At 33.6% G+C, this 20,148-nt stretch overlaps 2 pseudogenes; one reads left to right on the top strand and one right to left on the bottom strand.

The window, feature by feature from the left end:
* Nucleotides 1-3,679: 3,679 nt before the first annotated feature.
* Nucleotides 3,680-5,886, top strand: LOC125199057 (annotated as a pseudogene).
* Nucleotides 5,887-6,219: 333 nt separating this feature from the next.
* On the bottom strand, nucleotides 6,220-9,833 carry LOC125199053 (annotated as a pseudogene).
* Between the last annotated feature and the right edge of the window lie 10,315 nt (nucleotides 9,834-20,148).

Genomic DNA, 20,148 nt, shown 5'->3' with positions numbered 1-20,148 from the left:
CTTATTTTACCAATTATACTTAAAACTTTTATATACAAAACTATATCTATTTTGGGAGGGGGAAATAGAACTACATACAAACATGACCTTTGACTTTCATTGATCGTCAATCTAATTAAGAAAGGTTTTAGGCCCTTTTACTTATATTTACACATGCATTGTGGCTACGTCAATAATAAGTAAGCACAATAAAAAAATAAGAATATTCAATACTAGTCGAACTGATAAAGTGTTTTAGCCACATCATAAAAAGTGGGAGACTATGATACAATTATGCTAGTCACCAATTCCTGGATCAAACCATAATAATTAAAGAATCAAAGTAGACTACACTTGAATGATTTGACGTGGAAGGTATGAATATAATTCATTTATAAAAGGGCATTATACTTTGTCATTATAATTACAAGTATGAATCCTCTTTCGTTCAAAATAGTAAAACAGGAGAAAAAAGACAAAAACAGGAAGCCAAGAAGAATGCCTTTTGGGAAAGTCAAGTAGAGTCTTCCATAGTTTAGGGAATCTCCAAAACGGCAAAACTGCAATCTACGAAATGTAAGACAATTCAAAGCATCAAGGTAATAAAAAATCAAAAAAATTTGTCCACTGATCCATGTTTATTACCTTGTTGTATTTACTTTGAATCAAACTATCCATATCAGATTATAAAATGTGCTACTTTAAAAGCCCATAATTACTAATATTCCAAAGGCAAAGGGAATATTTATATAGTAATCACCACCAGCTTAAGAGATCATAATGAATGAATCTACCTGGGCCTGATATTGTCTTAATGTCTAAAGAAGGTAGAGATATATTAGAAAGAGAGCACATATATAGATAAAGGGATTGCTTCCCCGATAAGCAGTAACGGAAGGCATATCTGTAAAATCACAAATTTCTGACTTAAAGGGCCTTGTCATTAGAAGTGGTTTGTTCTTAGAAAGGGAAAAACATCAATAAATGAACATTCCAACAGAAGACACCTCTTTCTCAAGTTCTGGGAATGACTTGTATCAACCTTAAGAGTTTTTTAAACCTCTTTGCCCCCCTTCCTGATGATCTGGAAACCACATCGAATCAAAAGATATAAGGTGGCTGAAGTGGAAAGACTAGAGAACTAATAATCTGTAAACAAACAGAAAGGAAGAAAATATGCATGATACCAGAATATACAACATAGGAAAGACCAGAAATAATATGATATATCTGCTGACTCAAAAAGTATACTTAGAAACAAAAACACTATTAAGACTCCACTAACAGACCTCAACTCCTAATTAAACTCAAATCTAACTCTAAAACCTATGTTCAACAAACTAGCATCTATCAACAATTAACTAAAGATAATGAAGGAAATGTGCAGAAGCCGATGCATTCTATTGCTTGAATGCTGTGCATCTCTTCTTATATTCCATTGTATTTCTGGTTGAATATATCTTATTTTCAGTCCCAAATTGTTATTTTGTGGTGTTACTGTTAGTGAGGTGCTTGATGATGCTTTGAGGAGGAGTATACGGAGGCAATGGCGGCACGTTTTGGATCTCATGCATATGGCGTCTTTACCCGCGAGCAGGAATTAGAAGACCAAGCTCTTAGTGATGGTTATGGGAGCCCAGTGCTGGGAATTTCACGAGTTCCCCCTTCATCTCTACCTTTTTTATTTTCCACTTTATTCTCTCTTTACTTAACTCACCTAACACAATATTTCTTAATCTGCGTGTCGAAAAGAAACGCTCCATTACTATGGAGCGGGGTAACAAATAATTGATGGAAACACCTCAATTGAACAGTAGAATTCAACGATAATCACATCAACAGACCAATTAAACCAATAAAAATGTGAGTTTGTCACATATGTCCACCTTTCTAAACAACATGCCATGTTGGTTCCTTCAAGTATCTCTCAATTCTCAGTGCAACTTCCATATGGTCGCATTGTGGTTGGTGCATAAACTGATGAGGTGCATAAGCCGACTCATCACTCCGACTGACATAGGCAATATCTGGCTTAATATAGAAAGATAGATGAGTTTACTTGTTCCGATCTGTGAGTTCTGCTCCTTCCACAATTCCCAGCCCATGATTCACCAAGATAGATGTGTTTACTGTTCAATAGTCTTGTCTCAACGAGGATATCTAGTATATACCTCTTCTATGTTGTAACATGTGATAATCATGTCATCAACTTAAATGACGAGACATGTTAGCTTATCCCCTTGTTTCTTCATGAATAACGTATGATCAAAGCGGCTTTGCTGGAATCCATATGTTACCATAGTATATGTGAACATGCCGAACCACTGTCTTTGGAGACTTTTGGCTTACTTAAATTGAGCCCCATATAATTTAGGCAAATTGGTACCGATTATCATGAATTTTACACAAACTCTGTTTTTTCAATGAACTTTTAAATTAGTACCATAAATCTGAACTTTCTATTGGTTTGATATTTCCCTAATAATCCAAGAATTTTTGAAGAAATTCCCTAAAATGCGTTCCTAGGATTTGGGAAAAAGGTTTTGTGTTTTAATTTTTGTAGCGTAGCGCCCATGGTGTGTGTTTCTAATTGAATTCTTTGTGTTTTTATTAAATTTATTTTGTTTTCTTTGTTTTTAGAGTTCTGTTTTGTTAAATAAAAGTAGTATTGTGTTTAATGTTTCAAATAGATATCCCTAACATGACATGCCACTTATAAAATTATGCCAAAATAGTATTCAAAATGCCATATAAGCTAGCATGAACTCGCATGGGAAAAATCAACCAATCGAAAGTTAGGTTTATGGTCTTAATTTGAAAGTTCAATGAAAAAAATCAATTTGTGTAAAATTCATGATATTAGGGACCAATTTTCCTATAATTAAAGTACATTAGTATATTGATCAATGTCTCTATCATGAACAATATCGATTTACTATTTCTGTTTAAGTTATTTCATGTCCATTAATTTATCAAGTTTGCTCCTAATTCAATATATTCATTTATTTTCAGTGCTAGAGTTTAGAACTCTTTATATATTGTATTGAAATAAATTCTAATAATTCGGTTTTAAAACATCTCAAGCACACTATAAAATAACAATACGAGTACTAGTCATTCGCAAATACTATACTCCTAATTACTATGAATATTGAGTTGAAAAAAACTAATACACAATCTGTCTCATAAAAATATATACATTTGAAATGATATAAAAATTAATACATAATTGGTGAAATAAGAGGAGGAAAAGAATAATTAAAATAGTGAAATATATTGATATATATATATAAACAGATTTGTGTTAAAATGACAACATCTCTTTAAAGTGCATAGTGACACCATATCAACAATATTATAAATGCTTTTGCTAGATGTCATAGATTCTTGTATAGTGTGTCGGATATTCTTTGTCAGAGAAAATTATTGTATAGTGTATACCATATTAATGGCGTCTTTTTTAGATTTTTTTTTTTTTTAGTGAGCTTTATTATTCATGCTGTTGCAAATGATTATTTAGGAATGATGGTATGATGTTATTTTAAGAGGTGGTGATTTTCTAACCTCCCATATATAATCATGTTTGAGACAATTTTTTATAAATAAAAATACTCATATTTGCTTGGGACAGATGAAAAATAAAAAATACACAATAAATATACACTATTAACCAATTTTTATATGGTGAAATTGACGTAAATATTTAGATGGTGAAAATAGTGACCGACATCTTGGCAGCGCGTTGATATAGGTAAGCTAGTAGATGAGATAGATCGCAGTGTTAGTTGCGAGATCTCTGCAATTCTCTCAAACAATTGACAAAAAGAGATGAGTAGGAGATCGGGGACCTGGCTGAGGTGTTGCTTGGTCACTTTTGCGGTTGTTTCAGCCCTCTCGTTTCTGGCCCGGCTTTGTACTTCAAATTCAACAAAGGTTTCAAATTCAAGGGGTTTCCGATTCTTGCCCTCCTTGCTCCTGCAATTGTGCTCCTCCCAGTCCCTTTTCCAGATTCTGCCTGGTATCCCTATTTTCTTTCGTTTAATTTTTTAATTTATGGGTTCATTAATTAGGAGTACTTAATTTTGAGTCAAAACATGCTCTGCTTTACCTGAATTTTGTGCTACTTATATCTGTTTCGTTGATTGGAAATGTGGCTCTTTCAGATCCCCAAGGCTACTTACAAGGACTGTAGAAATCACCATGTCACATCTAGTACTTACCCTTTTGGATTTTGAGTAGCTGAATAACTCCAAGTTTATGTACAAATATTGGATTTGAGTTATTAAAAAGACTGTTTTTCATCAAAACAAGTAGAATTCAGTTTAGCTATCTTGTTAGTGTATCCAAATCTACATGAAACTCCGTAGATAGTTTTACTATACTTTTACTAGGCTGACTTGATGTGAGGTTCGTGTTTAACCTATGATGTCCACATTGTGTGAACCTATTAATGGTTTGGCGTAGGATTTTTTGTCGATCCATCTTTGTAGATAGGAATCAACATTGATTTTGAAAATTGTGCTGCTTTTTATCTCATTATAACCTAATATGCTCGCTTCGTCCATTACCTATGGTCTTGGTAGTGGATAGCACATGTTTTAATGCAAAATTGATAAAGCATGAGAGGTGGAGAAAAAATGGTGAAGAATTTTGTTGGAGAATGGATCCACCTCATTAAAAAGTGAAACCTACCAAAAATTAAGGTGGCTAATTTTTGTGGACCATCAAAATAAAAACAAACAAACAATTGATTGTTGACAGGTTTTTGCTGACTAGGCGAGGGAAGATGCTAACGTGTTTTATTTAGCTACCTAAGCTATCCTGCGGAAGTTTTTCCTCTTCTTGCTCAACTATTAAGTATGTAATGGCCTTTTGATTTTGTTATACATTAATACATCATTACACTCTGTCAGTGAAAATATGCATTCTGGAGAATCATTATACAAACTCTATATTCCAGTTAAGTTTTCCTTAGAAGGCAACAAATTGATAATTCTAGAGGGTTAAACAATTCTTGGTGATGCAAATATGGAAGTTTGATTAGTAGGGTTTTCTTAGTCCGTAGCAATATGCATTGAGATTATGTAGAAGAGTGGGTTTTCTTGATCCGATGAAAGGTTAGTATTGTTACCAGCTAGCTCACATTCGTGTAACCGTTCGGTCTTTCGTTTATCATCAGATGTATAAATATCAGCATTGCTTTTCTGCAAGCATTGTTTGATTTAGCCTTGTTAGAATTATATATGTCACATCACTAACATTTTTTGTGTCATTCTTATATCTCTTGCAGGCTTGGCCAATCTCTGTTACTGGTAAGGATTCCGTCTCGGAGATTGCCACTTCTTCCTACTTTTGTTTCTAATTGAATGTGACCATTTCTCGATGTGCATGTGCTAACACATCTTATAGTCTCATTCCAATGAGTGTTCTTATAATTTTGTAATTTGAAAGAAAGATAATTTTCTTTATTGGATAGATTGTGGGAAGGATGACCCTGACCTCAAGGAAGAGATGGAGAAGCAATTTGTGGATTTATTATCAGAAGAGCTAAAGTTGGAAGAAACTGTCGGTTCGGAACACTCCCATCATATGAACATCACATTAGGAGAAGCAAAAGGTTGGCTTCTCTGTACCAGAGTGAAGCCGATAAATGCATAGCAGCCACAGAAACTTGCGAGGAGCCAGGGAACGAGCGGCAGTGCTGCTCTCAAAAGAGAGGAAGTTAACTTCAATGTGGGAGCGCAGGCTCGTCAAGCTGGTTGGGAAGGGAGTAGTGACATACATAAAACAGTATCTATTACCTATTTTGGATGTGGTTGTCAACCAGGAGAACTCAGAGATGTCCAACGAGCAAATTTTGCAGAAATCTCGTATTGTTATGGTTTCGCATCGTCCTATTTCTACTAAGTGTATCTTTTTTTTTGTACTTGGTTGAGACATGGCTAATTCAAACTGTATAATGTCTGAACAAATATCATGCTGCTGTAAGTTATAAGGATTTGCATCATCTATTTTTCTATAATACAACAGTGGCAATATCTATTACACATATAGTAGTCCTGCCTTTATTTTCAATTCTAACTAATTAAGAATAAGTATGCATATTATTGAAATCTTATAATCTCATTCTGTATCAAATCCCGAAGCTCAGCAAACACAAAAGCCAACTCTTGTTTTGCTTGCTGCTACAAACAATTCCATGTATAAATTGGTGTGAAAGAGCAAATGGATAACAAATTATTGAGTAATTCTTGATTATATCAAACTCAAATCATTTCTACTGAAATCAAGGTGAAATAGGTTGGAGAGTCTAATGCCTACAAACTTATGATAACTCATTCTTGAAATGCCTTATTTGTCTCCCTAACTCAGTACAGCACTACTCTGAGCTGCAAGCATCAGATAAAAAAAAATGAACACGAGAAAACTCAAACATTCTACAAATGTTCTGAAAGAAATTGGTAGAATACATCATCATATAGACAGACTCGTGGTCGAGGATTTCGAATGTTTCGCAGCCTCACATCCCTGATTCAAAAGAATAATCATCGAACCCGAAATCACAGTTTGCTATGGTTTCATCTTGTTCCTACAGACCAAAAAAAAAGTGTTAACATTAGTAGAGAACCACTGAGAGCTAAACCAAATATCTTCACATCTTAAGGGTGTCTTTGCTAAAGAAATCAATATTACTCTCCGTCCGGCTAAGATGACACATTGCTTAGCCGGCACGGGATTTTAGAGTTATTAGTTAAAGTGTTTAATTGGAGAGAGAGAAAGGTGGGTGAAAGTATTAAAGTAAGAGATAAAGAAAGATGAATATTTTAATAAGTGAGAAAAAGTGGTTGAGTGTATTAATTGGAGAAAGTTCCAAAAAAGGAAATGTGTAAATCTTAGTTGGACAATCTAAAAGGAAAATGTGTCATCTTAAGGGACGGAGGAGTACAAAAAGATGCTAACAAATTGCAATGTGATTATTTATTGATATCAGTACTTGAGATCAACAAAATCAAGGTTGGTCCATCATTTGAATCAAACATATAACTAGGCAAGATTAGCATACCCGTTTGATCATAGCATTCATCATAGCATCCAATGGATCTAACTACGAGGAGCAAATACACTTTGAATCTTTTGTTGCTCCAAGAGGAAACTGTCATTGGCCATTGCTCTCGATTCTGATGCCAGCTTTTCATTCCCATTTTGCAGCATAAGAGTCGAAGCACCTCCACCCAATCTGCCATTCATGAAGACTCCCATCTTCTCATTGATGATCCCACTATCCTGGTCCAGACTATGGCTTAAGCCGCTGACAGGAACGTGAGCGTTCAAGGAACCAAAAGTGGCTGTTGAACCGTGACCATAACTCTGCCCCTGCTCTCCCCACCTTTGGCTGGGGATATGACTAATGTTCTGCACATCACCAACCAAACCTTGTTGGTAATGCATTTCTCTAGAATCTTCTAGAGGCAAGGACATGGTGGTAGAAGAAGTATCAATCGCGTTCTTCTGTAAATAAGGATCATTGGAGAAGCCATTATTCCCCGTGGTGCTCATAGGCAGTTGTTGACTGTGAAAAGGCTCGGTAGAAAGCAAAGAAGCCGGCTGTGTTGTAGACGATTGAATAGTAGCAGAATCCAACAAACTGGAGGAACTGTTGACACCAACATTGAAGGAATCCATGTTCAAAGAAGCCATGTTTTGAGAAGACTGATCCCCAAATCCTCCACCGCTCATTGTTTGCTGGTAGCTTCCTGTAGCATCATATTCGTAGAGCTGTTAAAGATATTGCTTGAGCTATTGATTGCTGCTCCGGATCTGAGAACTTATTCCGCAATCTTGAGTTATCCATCGCGTTGAAACTTGACATCCCTGTCCCGCACTTACTCTGCTGCAGCTGATCCAGTTCAAGCGACGATGGGATTCCTTGAAACAAACTTTGACTTTGATTTGTGGATGCAAGGGCTGGGTGCACTTTTCCGAGGGCAGAGATGGAGTTGGTTAAGCTTTGACCATGATTGGGCTGGATTAGCGTGGATGGAGATAAATTGTGAAGGTTTACATTTGGCGTATTTAGTCGACCAAACATGCCCCCAGTTGTGTAATGCGATAATGCAGCACTTCCGAGCCTTCCTTGTCCAGAAAAGTTCGAAAATCCCCAAGGCCCTCGAATGGAGCAATACGCATGAAATGGGAATCCTTAACCCAGTGCAGCTACCATGTTTGCTTGCTGGGATGCAACTGAACTGATTCTTTTCAGGTATAGCCTATACTTCTGCAAAACCAAAAGCATTCAAGAATTAATATACGGTCAAAACAAGAAATTCTTCATTTCTTGTGATCTCTATTACACATAATCCTATGATTAAATACTTTATCTTCTAGTTGACCACGTTTATTACATTAAAAGTTGGACTCGAAATGACAAATTAGTACCTGAAGATGGCTAGCCACATTTTCTCGAGTAAGCCCTTCAACGTTCATCAGGTCAAGAATCCTTTTAGGAACAGCCTCTGCAATAGTAAGAAGGATCAAATGAGTCGAAAGAGATGGATAAGAGTGAAAACAATCGAAACCTATGAAATAGGGTGGAAAATGGAAGAATTACTTTCAATTCCCAACTGGTTGACTGCTGCAACAAACTTCCTATGCAGCTCTATAGACCAGACCACCCGAGGCTTCTTCGAGGCTGCAGGGTCTTCATTTTCGTTCTCATTATCTTCACTGAAATCTTCCTCGTCTTTCCTCTTACGATTGCATTTACCATTCCGATCCGCTTGAGGCCCGTTACCTTCTCCACTCGATTGATTATCATTTCCTTGATCAGCAGAACCATTTTGATTCTTTGGCTCAGTCCTTTTTTCCTGATCACGTGTTGCCATATGTTCCTCAGCTCCTCAATCCGAACAGGTTTGACCAAATAATCACAAGCTCCATGCGTGATCCCTTTCATCACGAGTTTGGGATCGCCATTTGCAGATAACACTGCAACAACACAGCATTAAAGAAATTCCTCAAAGTAACTATAATAAGGCTCGACTTTGGGATGTTTGCAGAAGAATGTAGAGAAGAAAATAAATGATAGGAACATACTGATAACAGGCAGATCCATTTCAAGACCAACAAGTTCCAGAAGCTTAAAACCATCCATGTCCGGCATATGGACATCGCTGATCACCAAGTCGAATCTATCTTTGTTTTCCCTCAGCATTTTCAACGCCATTCTAGCTTGACTTGTTGTGGTCACTGTTAAGGGAAAAGAACACTCATGTTTATCTGAACAAGGCATTTAATTCTCCAACTTGATTCAAATCAAAACAATCCAAACATTAGACCATGCCTATAAAAAAGCAAATTAAAAAATTAAACAAATTTGAAGATATTAAAGTATCCAAACCATATTCTTCTTCACCAGCAAGAGCATTCAACTAGAAAAAGTTTAAGTGATTCAGAAAAAAGAGCTGTCAATTTTTCAAAAAAGAAACATAAGAAATCAAGTTATGTTTCCTTAGCTAATTAGAACTCCTAAATCCAAACATTCAACAGAAAATTGAAAACAAAAAACATATCCAAACAATAAGAAATTGGAAACTGGATCCAAATAAATGCAGATTTGACTATGAATTCAAGAATCAAATTAAGTAAAGAATGTTCACAAGAATCAAAATTGAATAAAGAAAATAGAAGACGAAGAACAAACCATGATACTGGCATTTCCTAAGCAGAGTCTCGAGCAACTTCAAGCAAGTTGGATTGTCGTCAACGGCGAGGACACGCAGGCCCGCCGGAAAATCGTCGTAGCCTTCGCCGTCGCTCATAATTTTCTCCAGAGTCATTTTTACCTAAAACCCAGATGCGAAAGCCAAAAGATTGGATGCTAAAAATCGAGTCTTTGCCAAAAAAAGTCACTTTCTTGAACAATTGACAAAGCCCAGATGCAAAAAGCTTCTTTCAACATCAATAATTGACAAAAAATCACCAATTGGAAGGAGACAAAACAGAACACAGCCAAACCATGTCTGTGTTTCAAGTAAAGTAATAAAAGGTTTAGAAATGGACAATGATTATGGTTTCAACTTTAAACCCAACAAAACACCAAATTTTTATCACTTCCTCTCCTGCCTGTGTAGATCTTTTTTGTCTTTTGTTTTGTGATTGGTTATAATATTAATATAATATGGCTATAGGTACAAGTATATATGCATGTGTGTGGTGGGACTGAATAATGGAGGGACAAATAATGGAGGTTTTCTTTTTCTTCCATCCTTAAATCAGAAGAAGCATGTATTTTTGGAAGTGGAAGACAAATATTGGGTGTGATAAGGTGCAATGCGCCATTTCTTTTGATAAATCTCAACCATTAATCTCACCTTAATGATGTTCAATTTTTCAAATTCAAGGTACAAGATTTCCCAAGACCAAGTTAGCTTGGCATTCAATATTTTGTCAATGATTTTGTACTGATGCTTTTGGAAATGTTAAGGTTGTCTTCTTATATGATGATAGACATACAATAAATTCTATTTTCCCTACATGTGTTAGATAGTGCACAAATTTATGTAAAATAATTGGACATTTAGAAGAATTCCTTCCATCCCCTTAAATTGGGGTGAATTGAGGGTAAGTTGATATTTTGATTGAATCTACTGCAATATATTTTGTCAAATTAATATTGGAGACGATTGTGGAATGTGCAAATTACTTGCAAGGCAATTGACACTTTCTTTATAAGTTGAAAAATATTTAATAATGAAAATCCACTTAGAATCTTGGCAATAATATAGGCCTTTAAGTGCTATAATACTATACCATCTACCTTTTGCGGAAATCATTTGCAGTGTCCAACCATGCAAACTTCCCATATTCGAATTTAAAAGGTGCAAAATTTATGGGAAATTATATGCTATGGCATAACGTTCTGTCTGGATTTTCTAACATATACAGTATTTAAATAAAGTAATGACTAAGGTACATAATTCTTTGTCATAACAGGAATTAATATGTACATTTCTAATATTAGTTATTTTTTATTATTATTAAATTTATAGTAGTAGTATTTTTTCTTCACATTGTTATCATCAAGGTAACTAAAATTTTAGAACATCCGCAGCAGGATGCTCTTCCGGACGGCGGAGCCGCTGCAGCCGGCCGAAAGCTCGTGGACGTCCGGCCTAAACGTAAAATAATTCTTTTTTAAAAAGTCAAAAAATCTGATTTAAATAAAAAAAAGATATAAATCAGATTTAAACCCTCCAAGTGCAATTGGGTATGATCCCGACCCCAACCAACAACCGTCTAACTAGTCTTCTTCAACTTTTAAAATTTTTTTAATTTAAATTATGCAATTTAAATTTCACTGATGTAGTTTTAATTTTTAGAAATTAAATTATGTACTTTTTTTATTTTTAGGAATTTGTAATAGTATTTCGAATATTATTATTGCATTTTAATAATATGGAAATGTTTTTAGTAATTGAAGTAAGAGCATGCCTTGTGGAAGAGTACGGATGTGAGTGTTGTGCTCTTAGTGGAAAACGAAGAATTAAAAATGAATAAAAGTGGGTGTGGGTCCACAACCATGCTCTTGCACAAGAGCACGGATGTGGATGCTCTTAAAGCTATCTTATACTCCGTCCACATTAGGAGTCCTGTTGATTTTTCTGCACTCATTTCATAAAATGATACTCCCTCCGTTCTTCATAGTTGAGTTATTTTACCATTTCGGAAAGTTTCTTCATAGTTGAGTCGTTTCCTTATATGGTAACTTTTTCCTTTTGCTTACTTTACTCTCTCTTACTTTATCTCTCTACTTTATTTACTTTATACTTTATTCTATCTACCTTCCTCTATCTTACTTTTTTATCTATTTATTTAACACACCCAACATTCATTTCTAAAACTCCGTACTAAAAAATTCCGCCTCAACTATGAAGAAACGAAGAGTAATAAATAGTTAAAGTGGATAAGTACTCAACATTAATGAGTGCAGTAAAAGTCAACGGGACTCCTAATGTGGGATGGATGGAGTATATTAGTTCAACGTATGAACTTGCAATTTTATAGGAATATGACTCCCACAGGTGGGTCGCAAAATTATCGAAATACGCTTCTAGTTCAAACAATTTATTCATTAACAAGTCTAATCACATGAATTTGTGATTCATAGGAATATTACTCCTACGAAGAGTCGCGATATTATTAGAATTTAGAAATCACTTCATATTTAAATCTATTTATGAAGACCATATACAACGTTTGGTTGTAACTATGGCTTAGTGGTCGTAGACTCGAATCCGATCGCAAGAGAGAAGAACAGAGTAAAATAGCACAAGATTGAGAATAATAACTCAAAAAAAACATATTACTACAACGATAAACTAAGGAAATATGTTTGTAAAATGAAAGTAGAGCATAAACAAAAACAAATCATAATAAAAAAATATACTCTAAACTACAAATTATTGTTTTGAACACTAAAGCTAATGTGTTTTAGCGACAATAGGTTGTTGGAAGAGGTTTATAAACAAGTGGATTTGAGATCTGGAACATATGGTCTCGGAAAAGAGGAGATCTAACATACTTCGAGAGTATTCCTAACTTGCTTGTCTAAGATAAATTGATTAGACTTAGAACTCGTCGAGTGTTCAGTGATCTCGGTTAGCATTCTAAGAATGAAATAGTAAAATATTTCACTGAATAATATATGATACATATTTGCAGTACTTTATGAAATTAAATTGCATATAAGGTATCTAGAAAAACTTTAAATTCATTGTTTTATATATGTATTCACATCTATAAAATAAATCTTTATGATAATGTTGTTTTATCTCCTTTAGGTAAGAATTAGATCTAGGGTTCCCATATATCTCGTTTTAATATTCGTGCAAGCACAATGAAAACTAAAAAAATTTTTTTAATATACTAACCCAATCAACACCCGTTCAAGTGACTGGCATGTTGTTGTGTAAGTCGGTCGGGTAACACGTTGGACCAATTTGCCCCTACTCGGTCCATTTCCTTGTCTTTACGTTGGATCTCCATCATCAAGTCTGGGACCTCCTCAAGTGTCACTTTCTAGCTCTCCTTTAGTGATGCTCCAAATGAGGACAACTAAGGATTCTTGCACATGACTTGTGATGGCTCTCTTATCGTAAGAGTTCGATCCAAATCCTTCACCGGTACCAGCACATGTTGCGTGTCACTTATATTCGCATTAGCTAGATAATCTCTAGTAATAAAAATATAACTAGGATTGAAGTTCGTGCAAAATTCATCTAAGCAAAGTCTCCAACTCCCTATTATTACCGAAGAGTTATATGTGAAACTTATTAACTTACAAAACGAATTCAAAAATTAAAAATCAAATTGACATACAAATATACAATTCATATATGTATACTACTCCCTCTGTCCATAGAATAAAGTCATTTGCCATTTTGAGTACGCTTTATAAGAGCATTTTCTTTTATAAAAGTCAACACATTTTTCCACACCTACTTTACTCTCTCTCTTTTTCTCTCTTCATCTTTCTACCTTTTTCATTTTCAATTTTATTCTCTCTTACTTAACTCACCTAACACAATTTTTCTTAGATTCGTGCAAAATAAAAAACGCTCCACTACTATGGAACGAGGAGTACAAATTATCCAACTAAGTCCTCTTCCCAAATCCCAAACAAACTTATATGATGAAGACCTAAATAGTCTTTGTCCATATAACATTAAACCAAACATCCCGTAACACAAAAAGTGGATAATGTCTAAATATTAAAGAGCAAAATATGATAGAATTGAATGTAGGTTGAATGCGGACAATGATACGAGCATGTACAGCTGGCTGCGTGAGAAAGGCCATGTCGCCAAAAAAGGTATGAGATTCCTCCACGTTTCGGAATATGATTGGTTGAAGGATGAGGGCCTATTGTAGGACCAAGTGAGATTTACGCAGAATTATAAAATTCTGCATCCTTACATATAAAGCGCTTCCATCGCAGGATAATTAAATGTATTTTAGCATTTCAATTTCTTTGTGAAAATTTTAGAAATTAATGTAGCGTTCAAATAGTTAAGCACACAATGTTCTTAACTTGGAATTGTTTGTTAAAGAGTTTGGAAAAAAGATCTAGATGCCATAAGATACTCCTCTATTTGGACTATGACATGAGATTTTAAGTGAAGTCGTTAATCTAAGGTAGAAAATAAATTAATTAGTTATTATTTTAATAATATAGAGGACGACATATGTTTTGATTTAAAAGAAAATATGAAAAATTAGTTGGAATAAACCAAAATGAATAATAAATTGATTTTTTACTTAAGGGTAAACTTTAATTTTAATATTCAGTATTTCATATTTTGAACTTTAATAACGTATTTGCTATTGAAATGTCCACTTCCATAGAATTATTTATTTAATTTGAAAATGTAACTAATCTCTATATTGGCAAGAGTAATTTCAAGACGAGGTAAATGAAAAAATAAAGAGCAACGTTATTATATTTATTTATTTTTCATAAAAATATATTCTCCAAGATATTATATTTTCTTCAGTTTAGAACATATATATTTTTACTTCTATTTCATAAATAGTAATTATGCTAGTTATTTTTTCAGCTTTTTACATTTATCTTTTTTTTCTTGACATTTACTAGTAGTAGTATTTTATTAGAAAGAATATTTACTATTATAAAAAAATAAATAAAAAATTGCCTCTTTTCCTTTAAAGATGCTCTAAGAGGATAGCCGCTTAACTACGCTTTACAGTTTAAAATAGTGAGGACTTACAAAGTAGACATGATATATTATATTGGGAAGAATAATTTAAAATAGTGAGAAGCTTTTCATTTACATGCGTATGGTAATCATGCTTGCAAAAAAGGACGAAAATAGTGTATTTTCAATTCAGCAAGCTCTGGAAATTGGAAATATGACCACACTTGCTCAATAATAATAACAATAGACAACGCATTTCCGCTGACCAAATTTAATAATTTAATGAGTTTGAGTTTCTTTACTCATAATATAGATATATAAATATATAGTGCATGTGAAAGGGAGCATACATATCCCTATCAATCCGGAGTGAAGGTTGGGTCATTTCCACCAAGGTTTATCTCATTAATTGTCTTTAAAAGTACTTTAGTGCTAGTATAATTTTTTTACATCGCAATCATGATACCGTATAATTTCAATAAATTTGTGAAATGATCACGTAAAAATTGAAGCTAGGGTATAAAACACTACAGGAGTATAAATTATTGAACAATATTATTGACTCGGAGTAGATAAAATATGTTGTGCGTGATTACTAATTAATCTTCGCATGGAGCAAAAATTTCTTAATGTATTTAATTAATAATTTTTTGACAAATATAATTATATATAATATAAATATAGAAACTTTTCTCACTTTTATTGACCTTCATTTCTTTTATTTTTTACAAAAGTCTTACTGGTAACCAATGAACCTACCTTCGTTCAATTTATATAGAAAAATGTTAATTAATAGTTTAAACATACATGATCTTTCTAATATATGTGAGCAGAATTATTAACTTTACAGCATCGAAATGACATTTGTAACAAAAAAATAAAATTTCTACATGATCTTCATTGTTGCTCAATAAATATAATAAAAGTTAAGGCCCAATAGAAAATTAATATTCCTACATGAATTGAAGCCCATTCTCATTCATCTTCTTATTTATTTTATTATCATAAGGCAGCTTTCTCAACTTTGAACATTTTGGATTCGGTGTCGGGCGTTGGGTGCCGGACGGAGGGCGACCATGGGTGGGGCAGTTCGGGATCGCAAGCCTCGGAGCGGTGGTCGGCTTGCAGCTGCGGTACATCCTTTCCAGCATCGCTATCCATGGATGTTTGGATTTTTGTGGCACACATATTTGACTTTTAATTAATTATATTGTGCTTCTCTTAAATAAAATGTTATTATCGACAATACACTAAAATAGTATTTCATCCGTCACAAAAATATAGACAACCGATAGGCGGAGAATTAAGACAAAATTGGAAAAGTAAGATAGAGAGGAGAATGATAGTTAAAGTAGTATAAATGGATAGTAGGACCCGCATTATTAGTAGTGTTTAATTGGTATAAGTTGTAAATAAGTTGATATATAAGGGTAATAAAGTAGGATAACTTTCCAAAAATGGAATGCACATATTTTGTCAAACGATGAAAATGGAAAGTGCACATATTATTATGAGATCGAGGAGTACTCTCTCGTCCCATCATAAGTAGGGATGTCAATCGTCCTAACCCGTTTGGGTTCGGGCCAACCCACTCGGGTTGTCGGGCTATTTGGGTGCGAACTATTCGGGTTATGAATTTTTCGGTCATTAATTTTCGATCCTAACCCTAACCTGCGGGTTTCGGCTAACCATAGGGCTATTCTAGCCTAAAGACTTCCGAAGCTAATCTCTTGTATCAAAATTTTCCTCTAAAAATGATTTTAAATTTTTGATATTTTTTTCTTCTTAGTTATACATCAGATAAAATCTTTAAATTTTCATAGTTTTCTTAAATAATAGTTGGAGAGAAGTCTTTCATCTCGATCAACTACAACATAAACAACGATAATCAAAATTAAAACAATCAATTTGAATTAAAGCCGTATTCGTGTCATTATTTTGGCATTGTTGATATCTTACATATATCATTGTTGATGAGTTAGTTCTTAATTTTGTCGTGATTAGCTTTTGTGGTGGTAAGACTATAAGTGCGATGATGAGACGATGGAATAATGAGTCGAGGTGGAACTTGAAAGTTAATAGTGTGTGATCAAGTGAAAAAATGTAGAATAAATATTTAAGAAGACTAATGATTGTGTCACATGAAATTCAAAAAAAAAAGAACTCTTAAAACTTAATATTTTTTAATTAAAAGTTGCACTCGTCGGCCGACGCAACCCGTTCTAAGCAACCCATTCGGGCTAACCCGTTTAGCCCATTTTGTATTCTGTTACAAAATTACGGTCCTAACCTACTAATTTTACCGGGCTATTTGGACCGACCCACGAATTTCGGGTTGATTGACATCCCTAATCATAAATGATTAACTTTCCATTTTAGGTTGTTCCACCATAAGTGATTGGTTTTTTTTTTAAAGAAAAACAACGCCTTTATCTCTATTACATTATTCCTTCTCTTTTATTTTATTCTATCTTTCATACTTTATTCTCTCTTCAACATTTTCTTTTCTCATACTTTATTCTCTCCACAACATAACTTGATAAATACTATGGCCTTCGTCCCATAAGAATATGCACTCTTTCCTTTTAGTCCGTCTCATAAGAATATGTACTTTCTGATTTTAGAAAGTCATTTCTCTCTAATGAGGTGGGAACCATTCTCCCTAACAATAAATTAATTACTCTTGCTCTCCACATTTCTCTTGCTTTACCAATTTTACATTAAAAATCGTGTCAAACCCAAAGTGCATATTCTTTGGGGACGAAGGAGACTATCATATTCTTAAATCTCGTCCCCAAAATGAATCCATCATGTATGGTGAGAAGGAGAGAGTATTGATTGCCCATCAAATCGAACTTACGAGTATCCCGAGCTTCCTCGTTAATTTAATCATTTTCCGCACTTAAGATATAAATATATATTAATTAATTAAAGTATGCTATTGACTTTTGATTAACTTCTTTATATAAGAGTGGTATGAAAACTCATCTCTCCTTATTGCTCAATTCACAAGTAAATTTTAAAACACACAAGCACACAACCGATCAAGTTCCCTTTCGGGACCTATTCAAACGGGCGACTACCACGATCGTCGGGTGTGAATGAAGATGAAGAGAGTGTTCAAAACCTAACCAACAACACTATTAAGCTAGCATAGAGAAGTAATGGTCGAATCCTCGAGATAGATGCGTTGGAGTTGAGAATGAGACATTTGGAAAGGTCTTTAGGCCACGCTTTAATTTTGGGGGTTTAGACTAAATTAAAGTGAATCGATCAACTAAATGAAAACATCTTCTAAACTAGAGACTCGACGGATCAACTAAACTAAAAACGACAAAGAATAAAAAGTACACGGACCACGACACATCCGTGCACACTCGGAAAAGTGACAATAAAGAAAAAGGTGACGAGAGGCGGTTTTAACTAACTACCTTCTCGCGTCTAATCTAAGCTACTGAACGAAAAGCATAAGCGTAAATCAAAATAGGGCATCAACATAAAACTCGAGAACAGCGTAAATAATCGATCCATGAAATTGCACGTAAACGAAAACAAATCTAGGCCAAGGAAAGTAAATCATGCAAGTTTGCGAACTAAAATGTAGATCTACCTACGAAAGCAGAAAGGACGATCCAAAGCGAATAAAAGCAATCAACACCGAAAACACTAGATCTAACAAAGCTTGCACCAAAAACTCCATTTCATTCAAGATCTTCGGTAAAACAAAAGGAACATAATTCTTTGCGCAATTAAAGAGTGATATGAAAGAAACTAAGTAGCGACTTAGAGAAAAACATGTTTAAACTTTAGAACTACGAAAGCGATGAAAATAACTAAGGTAAATTGTTCAAAATCCTCAAAAGACTACACGAGATGATGAGCTAAAAGGACTTCTTCACGGATCCGGCCTCGTCTCCCTTGGTGAGGAAGAAGAGCCGAGAGCTTAAAGTGGAATGGTGACTCCTGGCGCCTAATTACTTCTACTCCATGACTAGACTAAATTTGAGTGATCGAAAATGGTGAGTGATGAGCGATATGGAATCCATGCAATCTTGCCATATTTATAGAGTGCATGTTGGGCTCATATCCCTAGGTTAAGACCATTTTGCTTTTGACACTTTTGCCCCTTCTAGAATGGCCTTTGCTCTTTCTCTCTCCCGTGACTCAGCATTGCGATGCAAGATTCCACTAGATCGGTTCAACAACTTCAACGGATCAACTCGACTCTTTTTCATGCGCTTTCGCTCTTTTCTTGAGGTGATCCGATTGACCGCACTCTCTATTTCTTCGTTTCTAGCTTCTACACACTCAAATTTGCCATTCTTTATTCACATTATTAGCCATGTTAGTGTAATAAACCCAATAAAACCATGCATGTATTGAGGCCGATCATGGTCTACTTTAGATATCTTATTTATTATTCATGGATTATATTCCTACCGCCATCATCTGAATAATAAAACTTAATTCGAGACACGATTAGTTAATTAAAGTATATGCTTATTGACTCCCTGAGCGATTCAATGCAATAACAATCAGCAAGCAGTATACATTGATCACCACTATCCAAGATATCAAGATTTGTGGATTACTGAAAAATTCAGGATTCAAAGCTAAATATATTGATTTAGAATAATCATTGAGACGTCGTCTTTCAATAAATAACAATAAATATTGTTAGGCCATGTTTGGTTGTCAGATCTATCAGGAAGTAATCGATTCTTAAATTTTAAATTCCGCATTTGTTTCAGTTTTTAATCAAACTAGGAAAGTAATAAGAACTGAGAACAAGGAAAGTTAGTACAACTTTCCAGGATTCACAAACCTAACTTTTCTTAGTATTCTTTTCCCAGTTTTAGGATTCTTACATATTTAAGCAATATAGTATAGTTTAATAATAATAATAGTAATAATAATAATAATAATAACAACATAATAATAGTAATATAATAATAATAATAATGATAATGATAAATAATAATATAATAATAATAATAATAGTAATATAATAATAATAATAATAATAATGATAAATAATAATAATTATAATAACAATTTCAATGTTTAAAAAATAATTTAAAATTATAAATCATACTTAATTTCACTATAATAAATACTATAATTAAAATGATCATAATTATATTTATATTTTATAATAATTCATAAAAGTAATAATAATTTATTAAATAATTAAAATATAATTATATAATATAAATCTTATAATAAATAATAACTATTAGTATATTTTATAAATTAATAATTAATCAATAAAGTCATAGTGCAATTTTAATTTATAAAATTTATTCAATTATAATATCTATAAATATTATAATTATAATATAATAATTATTATATTTATTATTATAATAAATGATATTATAATATTCCATGTAACTTTAATTATAATTATATCATTATATATTACGATGGATAATCCATATTTAAACTATCCATC

This window comes from Salvia hispanica, unplaced genomic scaffold, assembly GCF_023119035.1.
Source record: "Salvia hispanica cultivar TCC Black 2014 unplaced genomic scaffold, UniMelb_Shisp_WGS_1.0 HiC_scaffold_365, whole genome shotgun sequence".
Classification (NCBI taxonomy): Eukaryota; Viridiplantae; Streptophyta; class Magnoliopsida; order Lamiales; family Lamiaceae; genus Salvia; species Salvia hispanica.
This window is presented reverse-complemented; position numbering and strand designations above follow the sequence as displayed.